This window comes from Mytilus californianus, unplaced genomic scaffold (genome assembly GCF_021869535.1).
Source record: "Mytilus californianus isolate M0D057914Y unplaced genomic scaffold, xbMytCali1.0.p SCAF_3, whole genome shotgun sequence".
Taxonomy (NCBI): Eukaryota; Metazoa; Mollusca; class Bivalvia; order Mytilida; family Mytilidae; genus Mytilus; species Mytilus californianus.
This window is the reverse complement of record NW_026262679.1, coordinates 10,105,927-10,127,796: the sequence shown is the minus strand read 5'-3', so window position 1 is coordinate 10,127,796 and position 21,870 is coordinate 10,105,927. Positions and strand designations below refer to the sequence as shown.

Genomic DNA, 21,870 nt, shown 5'->3' with positions numbered 1-21,870 from the left:
ATTTTCAACATTTATGCTCACCGAACTTCAAATAACAGTTTAAATTTATACTAAAATTCCGTCACTTTGGGTCTTTCTCAGAATTAAATTTGGTCGTTATCCATGTGTTTTTATACTGGTAACATTCCTTAGTTATTCCTCTATGAGATGAAACATAGAGATCATATCTGGGAACTAATACGTAAACAAACAAAATATTAATGAATATTATATATCTTTCCAAAAGAGGCGTGGTTTTCGAAATAGCTGTATTTACAAAGTGAAACCTATAATATGGTATCAACGATTAAATTACTACATATGAAGGCGCGGTTTGAATGTCAAAAATGGGGATAATATCGTATAGTTTAGTTCTCAACCGACCCTCATTGCCAATATTTAAATGTAAGTCAACATGAAAGGCAGATTTAAGTGTATTTGTTTCAAGAGTGATCACATAGTCACAACACTTTTTATAGATTAACTTGAAGTTAGTAATTAATGCGAGCTTCTTTCATTTTTCTTTAGATAAACAAACATACGATAGATAGTTTGTTCCAATAGGAATGCACCGTGTTGAAAACACGTCCTCAAAACGTAAGAGATTCATGTATGCTGACACTAAAAAATCAATTATGAATGAGTGTTTTGTTTTACAAAGTACATGTTTAAGTTTGTCCTTCCTAAATAAAGGCGACAGTTGACCGATGTTCAAATCTCGTTAATCGATTGAAAAGAATAAAAATCAAGCTAATAAACTGAGGAAATCAGATGCATTTTAAAAGGAGCGAAACAGGGTAAGCGTATCCTGCTATACACTCAGCCAAATGTCACAATCGGTTAAATTACATATCAGACGACGTTATTGAGTTGAGACACCAAAACAAGACGTTTGTATCTACGTTGGTCATTTTTTTTATAAAACAAAGTTGTATTTATTAATTAAATCTGTCTATGTTTATAATGAGAAGTTTTGTAGCATTTTTAGAGAACTCTTTTGGTTGAGACTATTGCACGAGGAAAGAGGCCTTGACTGTTTGTACTCAAACAGATATTTGAATTTTTTGTGTTTCTATATGATTCACGTCGCCCCTAGAGTGGGTTCAGTCGAAGTAATTCCGAAATTCGGTTTTAATTAATCGTAAAATAAATTTTAATAATTTGGAAAGAGATTAAATGGAGAATTCGGCAGAACCAGCAATATATTGTGTCAGAACACTTATTTGATTAAGGTATCCAGTAGAGTGAGGAAAGATCAAGTTCTTCGTCATTTGTTAAAATTTCAAGTTACATGACACAGACCAGATTTGATTGCTCAGAAATTCCTTATTATATTATTATAAAGTACCTTAGGGTATATGCTGGTTTCCATAATAAATTATCAGTACCTTAATTCCGTATCTAGCAGTTAGTATAATGTGATATACAAACAAATGCAAATATTCCCAATTAGAAACAATTTCATGTGATCTGTACGAATATTTTTTCCGTTTCATTCATAATTATGTTTGCTTTGAGTTTCTTTTCCTCTGTTTGTACACCATGTGTCCAGAGGTGTTTTAGTGTTAACATAATTAATAGTTCAGGTATAAATTATTGAATCTAAAAAGTTCATCAAACTATAATAAATCATTGTTTTGAAAGGATTGACTTTAATCAAATAGTTGTCATGGCTTTTAACATAATATGAAGGAATAGACAATGTACAAATATATTTAATGTCCGACCTGAACAAATAACATACATACATTTATCTTTGATCACCTGGAATTTCAATCATATCGAAAAAACGACCTTGTAAGCGTACATTTAATTATAAGCAGAAACATATGCATTATTTGTATCTGCTTTAAGAAAATGTACAGAACGCATCTCAAAATTAGGTTCACAATTTATTTATCTTGGTAATTACAAAAGTAGTTTAAGGTCAGATATTTATCATTAGAACATCAAAACATCCTAAAATTAAAATGATTAATTCCGCACCGTTTCAATTGTAACTGTGGAGGGAATTACTTTCTGAAAAATATAGATAAAAAGAGAGAGTCCTTTTCTTTCTTATTTAATCTCATCTGACTGCTATAACTTAAGTTGGATAATGTAAGATCTTAATAGAGCCATCAGCTATTGTATGACACTTTATGAAGTAAAAGCAAATGACCTGTTCACCAAAATAATAAAGTTTCAGATTAGAATTTATAACAATGTAATACATAATGAACAAGGCAATAATAATAGTGTCTGTGAAAATATTTCATCTGTGACGCATAAGATCCGTTATGGTAAACTATGTACTGAATGCCTCCGTAAAACATTCAATAGCTTCCACATTAAAAGCAACATTAGGGTGCAATCAACAGTTTTTTTCTATGACGTCATATTTTGAGGGACCATGCATAAGTGACCCTTAGTGGTGGAATAGTTAATAAAGATACTTGTATAAAACTAGATATCACTGGAATCAAAATTTTCTCTAGTTTATAATGAAATAAAAATAAAGTCTACTTTTAATATAATAAAAAAGTTCTTTTCAGAGAACATGGGGGAAAAATTGCTTAATCTGAACATAAAAAACCTGAAATCAGGTCATGTGCATACCCATGTAGACATGATACAGGCACATTTCACATAATCAAAACTGTATAAAATTTATAGGTTTTAACCTGGCCTTTCAAAAAAATCTCGCTTCAGGGTACGGTTTCCTGCTTCGAAAAGAGCTACAGTGGCTGCGACTAAGTTTTCAATTTTCACTGCCAAAAAAACAGGATGTTTACAGTGTTGTCTCCCCTCCAAACATGTATTTTTAATCTAATTTTTAAAATTATTTTAATCATTCAACCTGTTTTACTTGAAAGCTAATTAACTAATTTTTACAATCAAATACAAAAAACATGATACTTTTTCACCAATTAAGTAAATAAAAAGGGATTTCCCTCCATGGTTATTTTTAGTCGGGGAATAACCCCTAGTTTTTTATACGAAACTGTTTATAGCACCCTTATATTAATAAGATTTAAACAGAAAAAAAAGGTATCACAAAAATACTGAACTCCAAGGTAAATTCAAAAAGGGGACGCCATAAAATTTGACAAAATCAAACGTTATCAACCAACGGAACGAGTGGAAACAACTGTTATATTCCTAACTTGGTAAAGGCGTTATTTTAAAAAGAAAATAGAGCGTAAGAACTGGTTTTTATTTAGCTAAGCCTCCTACTTGTATGGCAGTTGTTTATAGTTGTGTTATATTGACAAAATTGGATGAGCAACCCAAACAGACAAAATTCGTCAACGTCCGGCAGCCAAAACTGTGTAAAAATACTCGCAGACATACATCAGTGGTTGTCGTTTGTTGCTGTATAAGATATTTGTTTTTTCGTTTATTGTCTTGAATATAAATCAGGCTGCTAGTTTTCTCGTTTGAAATGCTTTACATTTGTCATTTTGATGCCTTTATAACTTACTTTATGTGATGGGTTATGCAAAGTGTTGATAGTACATAATATATAGTAAAACATATCTTTACAAACACTTTCCTTATAATTGGGATCCAGCAGCGAAAATTGTGTAAACATACATCACAGACAATCAAACAAACTTGCTTCAAAATTCAAACAAACATACAAATAAATCTGACAAAGACGTCAACAAAAAAGTTTAAGTAGTCGATAGCACATACAGAACATTTAAACATAATTTCATATACACTTTTTCGATAAAGTACAAATTAAGTAAAATATAAATACAAGGGTATTCAAAGTGAAAACAACGCTATAAAACTTCAAGCGTCCGAGTCTTACCTCTGGACCCGCAGATTATCATAACACTGCTGTCGAAGAATCATTTTGCAAACCCTGCATGATAATTTTCCTTTTGGACTGCACCATGGTTTTAACATTGTGAAATGCAACAGTATACAAGTATTTCCATTGGAATTATCATCAAATATGGTTTTTTTTCTGACGGTTTATTTTATGAATTTTTCAATTTATCTCAATCTACTACATATCTCAAAATGACAAAAAGTTAAATACCATGTGTAACGTTCGCTTGAATGGGGAATATTTCATTTTATATGCAGAATTCCCGGAAAAACGCAGATTATCTCAGTTTCATGCAAGTATATATAGTGAGCCCACCCATGAATGATTAAATTGATAAAATCCTGGTTAAAGTAAGATCAACTTGAATCATTAATAAAATCCATTTAATAGGACTAGTCATGGACTTCCTGCGTCATTTATACTGATAAGCGATGAACAAAAGTATCAATCACAAAGTTTCTGTAATGACATTATCAAGTGTTAACTTAATCGGACCGGTCATTAGAATGTCGTAGCCATGATCTTTTTCAGTTTGATTACACTTTTCTAAAGGTTGGTAAGGGTTTAAATAATCAATACCATCGTTTTTATCATTTTTGTCGTTATCCGATCCTGATGACGAATACGTTTCTACATGAACCATTGCAAATATTTCAGTTTCACATCTTATTGAACTATCAATTATTGGTTTACTAGGTGTTAGATAGCCTTCGTCGGTTTCTTGGGTGCCAGAAATATGGGCATGACTATCAAAACTTTCCGGTCGGCTGTTCTCGTATGGATGTTTGTCAACACTCGTTGTAATTTGTCTGCAGTAAGGTGGTGGGTAACTCGCTGTTCCTCCTTTGTCGTTTTTAATACTGTCTGAACCTGATGATTCGTTCACTACTTCTAAGTATGGATTGTCATTGGTACTTGAAACTAAAATTTTATCTTCATCAATGGTGTGGTATAATCCTTCGCTCAACTCAAATGCCTCGTGACTTTCATTTGGAGGATCGTTTTGAGTTATATCCTCATCTAACGTCACAGATGATTTTGATTTTTTTCTTCTAGTATTATATTTCTTGCATAAATAGCGGATTCCAAGTATCAGTATAACACCGGTTACAGAAGCTGAGTATATGAGTAGTTCTAACTGAAACCCTGTAAAATAAAGCAAATAGATATTTTTGTATAATCAAGTTTTGTGATCTGGTAATAAAACAAGACTCTTTTTTACCTCTATTTTGAGAACTTTTTCCCGATTCTTTGATAGTATTAGTTCCACTAGTCGTGAGTAGCGGTAGTCATTTAAAATTTTTAGATCTGACTTGTTCTTCGATAAACGTATATGGGAGAATATATGAGCAAGTTTTCCAAAGACAATGTGTATCATTATTATAATTTATTAGACAAAATGTTGCCGCCAAATGAAAAGCAAAATGTATTTTTCGTTTTGGTATCATTGTAAGCAATCCTCTCGCTAGTCATATATTTTTTGGTAAGTTGTTACAAAGTTGATATTTTATTGTTCTCTAAAACTCTTTTAAATAAAATATAAAAAGGGTGGTATACGGGGAATTTCAAACTAGGAGTCAACAATACAATAACAGAATTAAAACAAAATATTATACATCAAACTGTCACAGGTTCCTAGACACCCAGTCTCTATCCATTATTCATTAAGTCAAAAGTTTGTAACATTTAAAAAGAAAAAGAAAAACCTTTTTGGTATGATTCATTTAATTTCTTATTGGCGAAGTCGAATGCGAATTTTAATTTTGTGTATAAGTTCATTTTCCGTAATTTGGTCACTACAAAGGCTAACTGGAACAAAATTTATGTGTAACTCCAACTTATTTGTAAATATCAAGACGCAATTATATATAAAGAAACATAATATATGCACATGCATAGACAATTAAAACAAAACAAAAATGAATGTGTTAGCTTTAAATTAGAGCACAAGAACCATAATAAGGAAAAGGTACGTAAATTTGAATGAAATTCATATCCAAATTTGTTACTACTTATCATGCAAATATAAATAAAAAAAAGGTAATTTTTTTCATCAAAATCACAAAAAAAAAATTGTTTGCTTTCCACTTCTATTGTCTTTCAAAAAAAAACGGCAGCCATGATTACCAATTGGAGGATATCAGTGATACCGTTTTCAATTTAACTACTCCTAGAATTATTGAGGCGATGTGTGCTGTAAATCAACTGATTTGTTTCACATGTCTGGTTTTTTTTGTCGGCTGAGGACACACCCTTATTGGTCATGGCAAACGAAACTCAAATAGGACAACTGAGATACTAATGATAAAACGTTCATTTCTTGTTTTGTTAAGCACTTGTACATCGGACTACTTAATTGTTGAATTATGTAAAATTGAAGTTAGTTGTAAAGACTATGTAGTAATTCCATGTGGCTAATTCGTTTTTTTATTTAATAAAAAAAAAATAAGAATTGTTATTGGTGGTACAGGTCGTGGATATTTTTCAATTTATCGAAGTGACTACCCCTCCTCATTTGCTGAACAATGTTTTTATTCTTAATCCGGATTTAACCTATCAACGAAACCTGACGAATGTGGTTGTCGTTGATTAATGTCTGTCATAATTGTTTTTCGTAAATTGTTTTGTTATAAATTAGGCTGTTTTCTCAATTGAATTGTTTCATATGTTACATGTTGGGGCCTTTTATAGCCGATTATACGGTATTGGTTTTTCTCATTGTTCGAAGGTGGTATGGTTGCCTATAATTGCTTACGTCCACTTCATTTGAATTTTGGTGGATAGTTGTCTCATTGGCAATCATACCTCATCTCCTTATTTTTATATAAGTTACTGTGTAGTCTTTTGTGGAATAGTGTTTGTGTTTATTTTCTTTATTCCTTATGTTGTTTGTCTTCCCACTACTACTTAATGTCGTGAGAAAGCCTTTTGAATCTTCTTACGTTTTTTCTAGTATTCAAAACCCGATAACTGTTGACTGACTTTTATTTGTTACTGCAAGATACAATTCATTAATCATTATCACTGTAAAGTTTCAATAAATCCTAATTGTCATGTCGTGACAAATTTTTTACAAATACATAATGCCAAGAATGTTTACATACTACAGTAAATACAGTTAAATGGATTAACTATGACAAACGATTTGGCTTAGTGAAGGTCATAGTTTCGAAAGGATATCTTCAAAAGACTTTTTTATTACACAAATTCGACCACTTGTAGGAATTTCGCACTTGCAAAATACATTGTACATTGCTACCCCCGTTTCGTATCAATAATGCTTTTAAATTTGTACTGGCCAGGAAGATTTCATATGAAAAAAATAACAATCGGTAACTGGTTGATTATGAAACAACTTGGTAAGAGGTATTTCAGGGAGAAAAAATACGTGCATCTAAATCTTTAATGGGTCCTTAATGCTCTTAAACTTCGTCATTTTTTGGCCTTTTTAACCTTTTTTATTTGAGGGTCATTGATGAGTCTTTTGACTGCTGTACCACAATTTTTAACAATTTTACATGTTATGTCCATCTGATTTGCTTACACATTGTTGTCAATATAATGAAATTCTATGCGACTGTCATACAATTGAGAGGTTTAGCTAGCTATAAAACCAGGTTTAATCCTCCATTTTCTACATATGATAAGGAAATGTCTGTAACAAGTCAGGAATATGACAGTTGTTTTCCATTCCTATGATGTGTTAGAGCTTTTGATTTTGCCATTTGATAAATGACTTTCCGTTTTTGAATTTTCCTTGGAGTTCGGTACTTTTGCAATTTTTTTCAATCCTTGTACATATGAGTTTTTTTACCTTACAAATAATTGGCTTTTAGCGTAGCAGTTTTACTCCTGAAAAGCGTTTCGGAGGCATACAATTTATAAAATGTTGTTTTCATTTTTTAACAGAAAGGTATTATCCTAATAAGGTCTTTTAACCGAGAGCTATAGATACGTTTTTTATTATTTGCTTTCGATATATGATTCTGACTTTAAAGTTTGTAAATATGGATTAAAAGCCGACGAGAAAAGGCATCATAAGACTAACGAAGGATATATTTCGTTTAGCATTAATAGCATTCTTGATCTATGTCGCCGAACATGGGGAGAGTATGCACAGTTACAAAGCTGTATTACAACTGTGTTATACATGATGTGTGTTCCGTTGGAGTCAGATAACTCACTGTATGCACCATCAACTTAGTAGTTACATGACTACCTGAAGCAAAACATAATTTTAAAATTTGCAGAAATCAGAGATTTATTCGACCATGCATATATTATATGTCTTTGTAAACAAAATAAGGAACCAGCTAGGTTTGGTGTATTTCAACTTTACTTACGTGTATACATTTCTTGCAAGATCTTTAACAAAATAGAGACCGGGACAATCATAACAAGTAAGTCAAAGAAACAAAAAAGGAAAAACAAGTCTACAAAACACTACAAAGAAAACTCAAGACGATTAAGCAACACGAACCTATCCAAATCCGGGGGTGATATCATGTGCATCGGAAGGGTAAGTAGATCATGTTCCAATGCGACACCCATCATGTTTCTCAAATCAAGTTAAAATCAGTGATTAGTAAATATGTGATTTCACAATAGAGGAAAACCGGGCAGGATTGTGACCACGACAATTAAAACATATCAGTGGACATCTGTGACACAAATATATCAACTCAAAATCGCGTTTTATATTATGTAAAATGTAGCCTTTGGATTCTTTTTAGAGCTCATTCGCTCATCATTCATCCTTTATCAAAATGTTACTTCATCATGATTAATTTGCATCAACAATTTGATATCTCATGATAAAATTAATGAGATTTTTTTTAAACCATTTTTACACATATTGCTGTTGAAAAAGAAACTTCTTGCGCGAACAAAAGTTTTACATGAAATAAACCCCCCTCCCCCTCATTACGCTTTCATTTAAAAATAGTTTATTATATTACTGATATTGCTAAACATATTCAATCGTGAGATATCTTCTATGTTAAAATTATAACTTGACGTCATTCGTTAGTAAGGTGGTTCTGTCTCTGATTGTCTTTTTGCTCCACATCTTGGTATGAAGCTATACGTGTCAGTCGATACCCACGCCATCTTGATATAATTACTGAATAATAGTTAGTTTTGATTGGTTATTGGTATCATGGCTTTTATTTAGAAAGGGGAGCCTGAATAAATTATATATGGACTGTACCGAGAGAATGGGATTTCGAGACACGATCGATGAATATGCTGCTGTAGGATCACATATTGTTGGATAAGCGCTGCCTTTGCTTAAATCTGCATAACACATTAGTTTTATTTCATTAGTTCCTATGTATGATGTGTATATTGTTAATATCATATCATCAGTCATTACATATAGTATACCAAGAAATGTTAGCTCTGGTAACTGATAAGTTTACTCGATGCCGACTAATATGTAAGTTTGTTAAGTTATTCAAAAACTACATCATCATACAATTTAGAAAGTATGAATCTAAAACGGTACTTTTAAAAACAGTACATCAAAACAACCAACACAAAAGTATATAACGTCAACATTGAAGGTGTAACCCTAATTAAAAAGCATAACTTTATGGGTTTCTCTCGCTGTGTACTTTGTGTGATGATGTACTCGACAGTAATAATTTACTTGTACCTGACAGAAATAATTTATGAGAGATAGAGTAGAAATACAGTCAGAATTAAAGGTATCGCCAGTCATGAGATCCGATTGATGTAACCTCCTTCGCCTAATGAATAATTTGTGAATGTATCTATCTTGTGAAACATTTTCTTTCGAATGTTTAACCTATATCCTGTTAGACCGTACTTTGTATCCTATCAAAAAATACTTCTGATAAAAAAAAATAGAAAACCTTACATAGTTTTGTAAACCACCCCATTAAAAAGGCCGGCGTTAATTGATAATACTGCAAAGCACACCATACCTTTTAGGAAAGGTTAAACTTGTTCTCTTTTATGTTTATAATTGCGTGTAGTGGTACATTGTAATGGCAAAGATATTTACCTCAAATTGAATGTGCTGTTGTTAGTTCTAAGAAGTATCAATCTCCTATGCACCCGTGAATATGGTGACATCTGAAAAAAATAGGTTGGATCTTATCGTAATTAAATTGCATAACATATACATTAACATAGAAAAAACTATCAGCGGTGCCGACTTGGATTGCAAGACAACAACAGCAAGACAACATCAATGAAAACGCCCGCAGGATATGTATAGTTTTAATTAATAATTAATTTTCTTTAAGATATACAGTGCGCTGTCTCTCACAATGTCTAAGTATTTTAAATTGTTTTCAAAAGACATAAATATGGTTTTTATTTCTATAAACTATAAATAACAAAACTTAATTTTCATTGTCCTTACATTTGCATTCGGATATACATCTTTTGCCATCAAATTTATTACTGCATTCTCTACATGGTTGACCTACATCTGAGGTAAATCCAGTTTCACATCCTAAAGTATGAAAAAAAAAATAGATGTATGGAGGGAAAATCCGAAAAGGGAGAAAACAGAACTCAAAACATCACCAATAAAGCTGGTTGACTTTTCGGTCAATCATTTACGTGTTGGTTTCCAAATTGCCATTGCCTTGACGCCGACACATCCGTTGATAAGAAGAAACCCAACTTTCATTGCATACCACATGATTTGAACATTAAGATGACGTAATCCATTCAACTTTCAAACTGCAAATTTTATAGACAGTGAAGTAATGAAGGAAATTTCTGTTTGTATATTTATCTTATATGTAATGCCTTCTTTTTTGGAAAAGAAAATTAAAAAGTTGTGCTTTTAACGTCCGTCATTATAAAGAGGGTTGAAAACTGCAGTTTTGATATATTTTTTTTCATATTGAGTAAGCTAGTGTCAAAAAATTAATAAGGACATTCTTTACCAAATCGTAATCATTTCAGAAGTAATAGAGAGGCGAAAGATACCAAAGGGACATTCAAGCTCATAAGTCGAAAATAAACTGACAACGGCATGACTAAAAAACAAAAAAGACCTACAGACAAACAACAGTACACAAAACACAGCATTAAAAACTAAATACACAAACCCCGTCAAATACTGTGGGTGATTTCAGGTGCTCCAACAGGGTAAGCAGATCCTGCTCCATATGTGACACTTGTCGTGTTGCTCATTTTAGCACAAACCACATGATAAGTCTAAATCGGTAGGTCACATTCGTGCTCATGGCCAACATGCCTGTGTTCCCTAAGAAAAGGGACCATTCTTTTTTATGAAACAAAGCAGGACCAACTCTTTCAATTTGTCTTTTAGTTTTGAATGGGGAATACTTTGTAAAGTGTAGAAAAGTCAAATGTTTTAATACAATTGCAAGATGAAAGAGTCTTAGATTGTATGTACTCTCAGAGAACTTTTGAATTTTTAGTATCCACTTCTGAGTCATGGCACCTCTTGAATAGGTACAATAACTTTGAAGCCTGGCTTTGATTGCATATGAAATTGATGGAAAATGATTTAGAAAGAGGTTTTGTGGATCACTTGGAAGACCCAGCAATGTACCGTTGTTTGTAATGACACTTAATTATATGTAGTTTAGGTATCCAATACAGTTCAGCTTAAGGCCTCCCCTGAACATTTGAAGGTCACCAATATGTATTGATTACCTAAACTACATAAAAAAAAGACCGTAAAATATCGTTTCATCTTGGCCTTTAGTAAGTGTTCTACAACTAAATTTTCGGTGCTTTTAACGAGTTCCTTAACTACTATCAAAGAACTTATCGTTAACTTTTGTAATAAAACATATGAAAACAGTGGAATTAACCATTTTTGGAGTGTAATAAAATCTAAGGATGTTTTAGATAAATTACATGCTTTTGATGGTCCTTTTGATTCGGTTGGCAGTTTTGACTTTTCCACTCTTTATACTACACTTCCACACAATCTTATCAAACAAAAGTTTTCCTATCTAATTACTAGTAAATGGTCGTTTGATAAATCTGGTTGAAAATTTATTTGCTGCAGCTCATATTAAGCCGTTTTCTCTGATGAGAAAGGTAAATATGCTAGATATACTCACTAGAGGTGTGATGACATGATTAAAGCTAAATTTTCTCCTTGACAACGTGTATGTACTTTTCGACAAGTTGTAGGTATTCCTATGGGCACCAATTGTGCCCCTTTAATAGCAGACTTGTTCCTTTACTGTTATGAATCACAGTTTATGACCAAACTCAGTAAAGAACCGTCTAAATTCCATTTAATTGATAAATTCAACAACACTTACCGTTATCTTGGTGATAATTTTTCGTTAAATAATTCTTTAAATATACTGCTGAAATTTACCCAAAGGAACTTACTTTAAATAAATCAAATATTAACAGCAATAACTGTCCCTTCCTAGATTTAGATATTTCAGTATTACACCAGAAACTCTACAAACAAATTTACGACAAAAGGGAATGATTTTTCTTTCCCTATTGTTAATTTTCCCTTTTGGACGGTGATGTTCCTTTGGCACCATCTTACGGTGTTTATATATCCCAACTCGTTTGCTATGCACGTGTCTGTAGTGACATTTTGGATAACAATGAGCGTAATCTATGTATTGCTAGTAAATTATTAAGTCAGGGATTTCGTTACCACAAATTATCTAAAACCATTACTAAATACTTCCATAGATACAAAGATTGCTAGTTTGGCTGTACCTGTAGAAAACTTATTTCAAACGGAATAGCACATCATAAATTTAACGGTGATGTTGTAAACCGAGCCCGGAAATGAAGATACGATCCGGGTAAACTAATCAATCATTTAAATAAATTTATTCTAAAAGGTTACCTATTCAACACTGTAGTTACATCTTTGAATATTGATTTTGTTATCAGTACATTAAAACCATACAATATATTACACATATGCACTTTCACGATACTACAATCTGTCGATACCTATAGTTTGACATTGCACAAGGTGATGTTTTTCTCTGACTGTAAATGACGTCTTTACGCTAAATCCATTGGAAGTTTGATGTGTACTGATATTTTAGTCTTAGATACATGATTTTTTTTATTATTTGTTATTGGCTTGGAACTAGCTGCCAGTAACTGCGAGTACTCATAGATCTGTACTTAGTGTCTTTTAGTTGTGGGGATGTTTAAGTACCCGTCCATTCCCACTCTGTGTTTATGTTAAATGTATTTCTATTTGTATCTATCTGATGTGTTAAGAATTTTTCAACTGATTTTTATAGTTTGTTCTTATGTTGTACTTTTACACCATTGTCCCGGGTTAGGGGGAGGATTAAGCGCTCACAAATATGTTTAACACCGCCACATTCTGTATGTGCCTGTCCCAAGTCAGGAGCCTGTAGTTCAGTGGTTGTCGTTGGTTCATGTCTGTCATATTTGTTTTTCGTAAAATGCTTTGTTATAAATTAGGCCGTTTGTTTTCTCAATTTAATTGTTTCATATTTTCATGTCGGGGCCTTTTATAGCCGACCATACGGTGTGGGTTTTTCTAATTGTTGAAGGCCGTACGGTTGCCTATAATTGCTTATTTCAGTTTGAACACGATCATACTGAAGAATTGGTATAATGACATTATCCCCGCACAGCAAGTTCCGCTAATTTTCGTTTTGTTTTCTTGGATAGATATTCAGCTTGGATCTGTTGACCAGACAGTGAACGCGTCCTAGCACGTATGATTGGTGTTTCAACGTCAGTGTCATCCTGATTGTCACTGGGGCCAATTTCTATCATACTATCAGAATTGTCACTGCGGCCAATTTCTATCATACTACCAGAATTGTCACTGGGGCCAATTTATATTATACTATTATCAGAGTTGTCACTGGGACCAATTTATATTATACGATCAGAATTAACTTGCATGCATGTATCAATTACATTTCCTGTTTTCATCTGGCTATTGTTTTGTATTTTGTAATTTACCAAGAAAACGAGACAGTAATTATCAGAACTTTTTGTTTGGGTTTAATATCATTATACATATTCCTCCGTATGATCGTGCCATAGCTGATCCTCGAAATATCTGAGCGTAATTGCAGAATTTGGAGATTTTCGGTATCAAATTGGAACAGTTGTATGAAGGTCAACTTGAAGTTGTTGAAGACACGTGTCTATTCACACCAATGGTGTGCTTCAACGTTCGCTAGTTAAAAAGCCTTTTAAACAGATTGTCATGGTTTTTTTCTTTATGTAACTGCAAAGGAAGGTACAACACTTCTAAATGTAAATGTGAAAGTCAGAAGATTTTGTGCAAATCCCGATGCCATAATTCACTCACCTGCTCAAACGAATAATAAAGAACTACATTTGTATTTTGTAAATAAGGTGTACTATGTGGTCATTTAATAGGAATTCTAAAGTGTGTATATCAATGCTGTTTTTCACCAAAATTCATATTATAAATTATTGTACAAGTTATAGGTGAATTTTCGTCAAATTTTGTACAAATTGTAATTTGTACAGGCACTTTTTGTACAAATTACTATTTGTACAAAGTCAAAATACAAATTATAATTTGTACATCTTTTTTGTACAAATTATAATTTGTACAAAATGATAACTTGTACACAACATATATATTGATTAGGTGATGTTTTGATAAAAATTAAATTATATATACAATTTGCCAGGTTGTATTAAAAATGTCTTCTACATCAATGTAAAGCGCTCAATAAAATTATATATCTATAGATATATATATTTGTATCATTGTTGTACAATCGTTAAGTGTATGTTTAAATCTCAATATTCGCATAGTGATGTGATAGAAGAATTTGTCTGCACCCCTTTGATAATTTATAGGTCACACAATATACTACATAAGATCAGTATGAGAAAGGTGATGAACTAGATGAAATTCTTCCATCAAAGTGAATGTAATATGTAAATGTATTTGTTGTATGATCTATACTAGCTAATTACAATCTTAAGCTTCTGTACCATTCGTTTTTTGTAAACTGTTTTGTTATAGATTAGGCCGTTAGTTTTCTCAATTGAATTGTGTCATATTTTCATGTCGGGGCCTTTTATAGCGACCATACGGTATGGGTTTTTCTCACTGTTGAAGGCCTTACGGTTGTCTATAATTGCTTACATCCACTTCATTTAAACTTTTGTGGATAGTTGTCTCATTGGAAATCATACCACATCTAATTTTTATATTTACGTTTAAGCTTCAAAAGGTGTGAATTAAGGGCAATGCGATCAAACTTTCCACAGCTCTGAGTTGCCAAAATACACATATACAACACGCCGTGTAAATTTTCGGGACGGTACTGCTTCGTCTGTCACGATTCATTGTAAACAATATGCCCACACGCGAGAGATCAATAAACAAGAGCAAGGTGAGAAGTTTTATTGAATAAAAGGCTAACTTACCGACACACTTTCCATCTTTTTCTTCAAAATCATAACAACAATAATATTGACTGCAAAACAAAGCAACACATATTTATGGATTGCATGCATCTTTTTTTTTTAATTGGAATGTAAAAGCGTTGAATGCATGTTTTGTGTGAAGTGCGAACGGGAAAGCAAGATTTCAGAATGATGATGGGAATGTGAAGTGATGATGGCAATGTTATATAGTAAGCTCTAGTAATAAACAATACTTTTATATATTAATGAATACATATATATACACGTTTTAAAAGGTTTCCACTTTGATCATTGGTTAATGGCATGTTTTTAATATTTTATTTAAGCAGAATCAGGACATTTATAATAGAAGTGGCTTAATCTTCACTACTAGCCCAACAAAGACATGGTGAATCGGAAACATTATATGGAGATCATAATTCAAAAGAAAACCTAAATATTAACATTCCTGATTTGACACAATAACCCACATATACCAGTATCCGAAAAACTTACAATGTATCCACATGACGGTCTAATACTAGTAAAAAGACAAATACCGCTTTAACAGAAAAAGAAAAAAAACAAACAAAACAAAAAGACATTGTTATAAACAATTTATCCATTTTATTTACGGCCTTTTACCTATATATCTTTATCATATGTCCAAATTAAATGTATCAGGGCCTTCATATTTTAAAGATAATTTCATCTACAATACGACTTGCTTGTAGTAGTAAAGCACTGCAACTTACCTCGAAGTAACATTCAAACAAGCATGAGGCATTTCTTCTAGACACTTGGCAAAAAACAATAAACATAGAAAGATTAACTTTAATATCATTTTATGTTCAATGGTTAAAATGTTGATGCTAGTTTTCACTGAGCTAGCCACTCAAGTACCAGGAAAGAGGAAATTAATTGTCGTTGTTAAAAATCAATCTCTACACCGGATATATATATTATTGTGCTCTTTGGAAAATTTATCATTTTAATTTATTAGGACAATAAGTGGAATTTCAGAAAAACGCGATGGTGATTAATTGTTACGCGATGTACGTCAAAACTAAATAGTGTATGTATATATATATAAACAAGTCTAAATTGAAACAACGTTCAAACCTATGATTGCGTTGGATAAAAACCGCAATTTTTATACGTGTGCATGCAAAACAAATTTCTTGTTAGAGGGGTCTAAATACAGCACAAACAACATTTTCCAAAAGACAAAAAAGGGAAAAAATATATTTTAACAAAACGCATTTGACTAACAGGTCCTATATATATATATATATATATATATATATATACAAATACATACCAGGTCACAGTTTTGTTACAGAAATGCGCTCTACGAATATCGCAAATGTAAGTAGTAACATATATTTGCGGAACTGAGAGCAAACTCAAACCTTATTTGACATTCTTTGAATCAAGAATACTTGTTTTGTCTTTGTCAGAAGAAACATTACGATGCAGTTTCTTTTATTGCATTAAATTTGACCGAGACCTTTCTCTTTCAAAATTTTATAGCTCCTGTATGCTCTCGGTTTGCATCCCACAAAGTCAATCTTTATATATAATATCACAACATTTTACAATAATAAAATTGAAAATCTTATGCGGATAGAGGAGTTCCAATAACAAATTAATTTAGCCCAAAACGATAACAGTGAATTAAAAAAAATCTGTTTAAATCAATAGCCAAAATTTAAACCTTCCAAACAGTAATTAAATAAGAATATTTAAACATGAACATTTTAAACGGAAATTCATAAGAGCAACATGTCAACCTATCCGGGCAAATTTTTCTGGCTCAGAGCTGACAAGAGTCGTTACTCAGTACATGCAACGTGCTGAGGGAATAAGCAGCAAATACCAATTGTCAAAAGTCTTAGGTTTGACCCTGCTGTGATCGAACCACGACCTCCCGCACTCATCGTGTACACACTTCAACTTGGCAACCGAGGTGGTTTAACAAAATAACAGTAAACATCTCTTAATATGTGTCAATATGTTAACATAAAAACTATTGTCTTCTCAGTATAAAGATCAAACTCGTCTTTCTGTTTCTTTTTGGTCTTGTTAGCATGTAAATAAACAAAATAAATCCCTTTGGAAGTATCAAGGACTAACAAAAAACTAGATTTAACAGTCTGTTATTCTCAGCATAGAGCAATCATTGGCATATTTTCAACACGCATATTACATGTTTTAGAACAAGAAAGGCTCTAAGAAGAAATTTGAAAAACTTTACTGATCATGCGCTTTCATCCTTTGAATGAGCTTTCATTTTGAAGAAGATTTTTTTACGCACGTCTTTGCAGTGAAAACGCTTGGTTGTCTTTAACAGAACATGATATTTTCAGTCTTATTAGGGAGCAACCATTTAACTTCAAGGAGGTGGGGCTTTGGTTTTTTTGTCTGAGTCAGACATTTTTTTTCGCGCAAAGCGCCAAGTGAAGCTATCAATCAAATTATTTTGTTTTCAAAATTTAACACTATAAGGTATTGGGAAAATCTGGATTCAGAATATTTTTCTTTTGTCATCTGCTTAACCGCAATATTTTTTTCATCAAATTGGGGATCAGAATACTTTTCTTATGAATAAACCATAACCCCCCCCCCCTTTCCACACACCCTTGAAGTTAAATGGTCGTTCCCTTATGCTGTTATGATTCCAAAATATGTATACAGGGGCGGATCCATCCAAACATATGTCCCTATTCAAAAACATTGATCGTCAAAAAAAGGTGGGCTCTAACCCCCGGACCCCCCCCCCCCCTTTGAAATACTAATAGTCCCAGATAAATGGGGTCGAAATTTTTGACATTTACCTAAAATTTTGGTTTCTTGGACATTTCTATCGTTTGGATAAACATAATTTACTTGTTTGTTTCAAAAGATAAACACATGCGGATTTTTGTAAAACGATTTGGAATATATTCTTTACAAAAGTTTTATCTTAAGTTGTGAAACAAATATTTGGAAATAGGCCTAATTCATTTTTTATTATATTTTCAAGACATTTTTTGCTGTATATTTATCGGTGATTTTTTTCACTAAATGTGGAATACATTTTAAAAAGAGGGGTCCATGTACTCGTTTTCAAGCTATGGATTAAAATCACTCAAAAAATGCAAATTTTCTCGATATGTCGAAGTTTGACGTCGCGAAAATGTACATTTTACGTTAGCAACGTCATTGCCTCCCCTGTAACTGCATGTATCCACATTGGCTGTGCCGGAGGGACACATATGTCCATGTTTTAATGTATGCAAGCTTCTCATCATTGCTGTTTCTCTATCAAATGAAATACCGAAGAGTCATCAGTGTAATATTTTTCTTAAAACATGTCAAATGGTCCCAAATGTAACGTACTATGGGTTTGAGGCTGTCATATTTTCTGGCACACGAACTGCAACCATATAAACTACCGCCAGCAAGACTAGAGGGTTAAGTTCCAGTAGAAGTCACCACAAATCAGTTCTTGCACCTATAAATTTGATGAAGTTTTTCTAATTCCCAATGTATATATTTACAAACCTGTAGATGTAACTTTTCTAAGGGTGTTTTATAAATGAAATATAAAGGTTTCAATTGTTTTCCTGAATTATTAGCTCAGAATCTAATTTCTGGTCAGAGTTGGATTACTCCGGGATAACAAACCCCGGTGCCGGGATGTCAATCCATATTTTAGCATCATTATATTTTTCTCCAAAATCTTATTCCAAATCATTTTGAACCCCAGAGAAATATATTATTTCTACCTTTGACACATTCCAATTCGAAACAAAAATGAATCGAAAAATAAAAAGGATATACACATTTTGATAAACAACTCAGAAATTTTCGGGATTCAGTCAACTGGTCAAATCTTTATACTTCCTGCTTCATGTCTAAGTTGTGGCATTGCAAAAATACTTTTAAAAATTATTTTTAAAATTACTGAAGCTTTTTAACTTTTTTTTATTTATTTTGGATTCGAAGATAAGCTATACAGAATATATGCGAAGATAAGCCATACAGAATATATGATAGTAATATACATTAAACAAAGTGGCCAGTTTCAAATAATATATATATGTTTCGGGTCCGCGTGTAGGTCTTTAGTGTGGGTCGGTCTTTTCACCACCGAACACCACCGCACACCGCCGAACACCCAAAAAGACCACTAACCCTTAAGAAAAACAGTAATGTTACACAATAAAACAATAAAATCGATTAAATTACGTAAAATTAAATCATATACCTCATGTTTTCACATTTTTATGTGCATTAGTGATGTTAAAGTTGAGGGAGCTGATGGGTTATTTTCGTCCTTCGTGATCGAGGTATTTTGCTTGCCGTGATTCGTTTTTGCATTGATTTATTGTCCGTGACTCGTGATAAGTGCATTTTTCGTGACTCGTCTTCGATTAAATTTTATTTACGTTCTCCGTGATGGAGGTGTTAAATCGTCGTTTTTCGTGAACAGTTTTGTGGTATTACAATAGAAAAAAGTAGAATCACAAAAATACTGAACTCCGAGGAAAATTCAAAACGGAAAGTCCCGAATCAAATGGCAAAATTAAAAGCTCAAACACATCAAACGAAACCACCCTAATTTATCTTAATAGTTGTCGTTCTTAAACTCTATTTATATAGGTCTGCATGTTACTATTTGAAGCAATTTACGGAAACCAGTCGCTAAAGTTTAAGTAGCGCGGAGCTGGTTCCTGGTAGTTTGATCAGGTTTCAGTGTATGATTATGACTCCGATTTTGCAAATGAACATGTAGAAATGAGACCTATTTTTGACCCCAGCTTGTTTCTATTTTATTTATGAAAGGGGCTATAAGTAGAAGTAAGACTATAAGCCTTGGCGTAGCTTACGTTGCGGCAACCGAGACACAAGCCTCATTAAATAATAATAAGAATAATAAAAACAACTTTTTTTTTATATTCTTTTAATCAATTTTCCAAAAATGCAAAAGACACCCTACTTAACGTTTAAACCCTCGCAAAGGGTATAAGCGTCAGAGGAAAAGACTGATGGAAACATGTACATCTCCATGCATCCCCTAATTGGAAATCACTACCCCTTTGCGGTAGTTTTTAGTAATTCGAATATGTCGGAGTCAGAGAAATCGACACAATAAAAGCTGACAAATTTCTATCTGTCTATATCCTACCCCAAGCAAAATTAATTTGAAAAATTTCTAGTAGCCTATATTTTGGACTTGGTGAGGTTTAGAAAATACACAAAAATGCCCAGAAATTAATTCAAACTTTTAAGAACAGAGGTTTAAGATGGTGTTAAAATATAAAAGAAAGGAAATCAAATTATGGATAACAAGAATTAATAATGAATATTTGAAGACCCCATTCTGAAAATCCTCATATATAACCGGTAAAGTCTAAAATTTAAACATCGTTGTGTGTTGACATTTACTACGTGTACACAGGGGTTTGTTACTATTTGACAGTTTTACTATCCATGGGAACCCCTAAACATCGCTAGTCTGCTGATACGGTTTCTTGGTGGATTCACAGATGTATTATTGTCTTGCTGTGTCATTAAGTATACCCCATATCTATCTCCTTTAATTCATAAAGAATTAAAACCTAGGAAATTCACTGCCATTATTCAATTTGGAAAAAAGTGGTAAATGTTTTGAGAACATTTATATATTCATTTGAACATTGAAAATGATATTGGTACTTGTAATCAACTCATAGATCTGTAGTATAACTTTAATAGCGTAAGACATTATTAACATTATTATGATGAAATAAAATAAAGCAACTCCTATCGTTAACTACTAATAGATTCTTTTTGTTCAAATTGCAAAACCTCTACAGCTTATGGGAAGCTTCGCCCTGTTTCTCACTGTCTCAAATTGATGGACGTATATATTTTAGTACATGTATATGTACTGCCGAAGCGAGTACATATGTTTACAAGAATCATTCGATACGTACGCTACTTAGGCTTTGAAATAACGAATAAACTGTACTAACCAGTTGATCTATATAAATTAATGAATGGAAAGCAATTGATAATAAAAATGCCGATTATTTGGTGAAGTTGCTATACACAGACGCAATAGAATTGGGAAAGCACATCGATTTGATAATAAAGTTTATTCTGACAATGATTTGAGTTGTTGACATCAGTGGAAGCAGTTGAATTGAAAATAGGATAACGATTTGAGTCGAGACGCTGATCCGAGTCCCAAGTTTCATGGGATAACCTGCTGATAATTTATTTAATACTTATGGTTTCAATTGGAGCACCTAATTGAAACCAAAATTTTCGGTTGGGACCTTGTTATTCAATTTCTAGTTATATTTTTCATGTTTTTTTTTTTTTTAGTCTACTTTTAAACATTGCTTATTCAATTCAAATTATTGTCTTTCCATCAGTTTTTGGTAGTCCTGCTTGTTCCTTGAAGCTTTTCTTATATCTATATGAATTTCAATGGTTTTAAAAACACTGCACTATGAATGAACACAGGTTATTACTGTGTATTTGCTTGGTCTCGATCCGGTAATTGCGTTGGTGTCCATTGCTTTATCGTGAAAATAATCACAGATTTGTTAAGGTATATGGATGTGGATGGTATACCTCGATAGTAAAATTAATACTGAAATAAAGTCATAGATATAAAATAATGAGACTTGAGCGTAGTCAAATTG

At 32.5% G+C, this 21,870-nt stretch overlaps 1 long non-coding RNA gene across 1 annotated transcript; it reads right to left on the bottom strand.

Moving 5' to 3' along the window:
- Nucleotides 1-1,678: 1,678 nt before the first annotated feature.
- Nucleotides 1,679-16,079, bottom strand: LOC127733943 (uncharacterized). The gene is made up of 5 exons (XR_007997305.1): nucleotides 15,946-16,079; nucleotides 15,212-15,261; nucleotides 10,194-10,286; nucleotides 9,831-9,901; nucleotides 1,679-4,948 (listed from the first exon to the last, which is right to left on the bottom strand). It is a non-coding gene; the product is annotated as an uncharacterized LOC127733943 (long non-coding RNA).
- Between the last annotated feature and the right edge of the window lie 5,791 nt (nucleotides 16,080-21,870).